Here is a 2,344-nt window from a genome sequence, read left to right on the forward strand (position 1 = left end):
CCGGCCATACTGTGTAAGCGAGGGGCGAGCGCGCACGCAGCTGCTTTTATAGCTCGCAGGTAACCGCATCACGTAGGATCGCGCTTGCCATTGGGCCACCGCCGCTCGGGCCCGCCTTTTCCTGCTTCCCATAGGACAGCACTGACGCCTGTCGAGGCATATGCCGGTTCCTCTGGCCCCACCCACTGCAGCCCGCCCGCCAGCTCGCAGGGAGCGGGAGCGGGGAGCGCGGGCGGCGGCGGGGCCGGGGCCGGGGCCGGGGCCGGGGCAGCGCCTGCGGCCGCGGTGTGGTGGCCGCGACGTCGCCGGGGGTGGGGGGGAAGCGTGGCCTATGGTCGGTAGTGAGCGATCATGGGGGTGCGAGGGGGGAGCGGGGCTGAACATGGCCGAGAGACGACGGGGAGCAAGCCCCGAAACGAGTAGGCGCGTAGCAAGGAGGAAGCCCGAGCCGAGCATAAAGCCTCTTCCCGGGCCGAGGCTGCAGCGCTCCCTCTGCGCCTAACGCTTCTTGCCCTCCGCGCTTTCTCTAACGTGTATGAGTAGCTAGTAAAGAGGAGGCTTAACTGAGGGTTCACACGTTAATTCTCGCTCCCCTCTTCCCTCGGAGGGGCTGTGCGTGTGTGACTGAGAAGTAAGAAGTTACTGATGCGTGTGTGTGCGGCACAAGGAGCGAGTGACCGGGGAGGACGTGCAGCTGGGTGCGCAGCACAGGAGGGAAAGCGTCTGCGGGGAGGAGGGGGTATGTGTGTAAATATCTGCCTAGCTGCAATACTTTTATTTTTATATTTAGAACAAATTGTTGCAAACTAAACAGCTTTATGGTCGTTTAAAACGTTTTTAATCGATATTATAATATCTTACATTATTATTATTATTAATTATTAGTGTTATTAATACTTCATAGTCCAAGGAAACCCTCACTACCGAGCAAATGAAGTCCAGAAAATACTCTCTGCCCCAACGAACTTACAATAGAAAGCATGGGACAAGCAGCAGCAGATGGCTGAGGACAGATGAATGAGTCCCTACTAGGAGACACTGAGATAGTATCGCACAACATAATAGGCAGTGGGCTCTGTCCACGAGCGGAGGAGTGACTCACGGAGTGACTCATTCCCAAGGCAGCTGGATGTGAATCATTCCCTAGGTGGTTGGTCGCCACTTTAGGCACCCTTAACACAGCCTTATAGCTGGCAGAGAAACATGTTCTCCAGTGCTGTGGTTTCACTGGTTTTTATTAACTTTGTTTAAGTTGTTACCACCATAAAAAGGTCTTCCTTTCTCAACCATTTATTTCTGCCTGCGTTCTGCCTCCTTCTTTGTGCCGGTACAAGCACTGCGTGGTTGTGTAGTGGACTGCATCAGGTTTAATGCTAACTACTTAGTTTTAATCATGGTTAAGAGTTTATAATCGTGATCAGCTTTAACTTGTATCAGTTTCCCAAGCCGCTTCATGTCCCAGCTACATAAATGCTTGTGTTGGTATAAATAAGAGGTTGTGCTTGGGCATGCACAAGAAATTATGGATGGGGAGTGCAGGACCACTTGCTTCAGTAGCCATGATAGGTTATATCGGCATAAAGTGCTTATGAAACTACAGCTGAGAGTTTGTGGACTCCGCCCAGCCATATTCTCAGTTTATTTTTAACTCTAGGCCTCCCCTCCTTGTTTCTGGATCCGTAATGCGAGTTCCTAGTCCCGTCTCCTGTTAGTTTAACATCAGTCCCTGGTTTTCAGTCAGGTATTCAATCCTACTTTTTGTTCACAAGTGATCTGTGTGACACTGCTCCAGCCAGATGTGTCTTTTTCTTGTCCTGGATCCTGTCTTCTATGGAGTCTCTGACTTCCTGGTCTTTTACTGTAGTGTGGTCTCATCCCGAGCCTTGGACCATGTGCACACAAACTCCAGCATTCCCTGAAGTCTGACTATGCTCTTGTCTGCCCCCTTCAACTAGTGCTTTCTCTGCCTTTTCCAATTCAGGACTTCAATGTCTTCTCACCTGCTACCAGACACTACTGTGAGTGGGCCTAACCCACTAGCTGTGACTGTTGTTTCTTGGTTTTAAGGCACACCAATCACCCATAAGAATGTTTCTAAGACACTGCAGAGGAGGACAAGATTCAAAAAAATGAAGTCAATTATTTTTTATTTCTAGGGAGCTTCTCAGTGTGAAGGGATAACCTACGACATGGTGTGAAGTACTTGTTTGAAAGTTTAACAAGGGACAATACAGCCCAGTATCACCAGCTGACATGAGAAGGGAAATGATCTCAACGCTGAGTAAGATGACACAGTGGAAGAATTTGAAAACAAAGACAAGTACTTTGAAGTGATAGAAAAATA

The sequence above is a fragment of the Nyctibius grandis genome, chromosome 1 (genome assembly GCF_013368605.1).
Source record: "Nyctibius grandis isolate bNycGra1 chromosome 1, bNycGra1.pri, whole genome shotgun sequence".
NCBI classification, from domain to species: domain Eukaryota; kingdom Metazoa; phylum Chordata; class Aves; order Nyctibiiformes; family Nyctibiidae; genus Nyctibius; species Nyctibius grandis.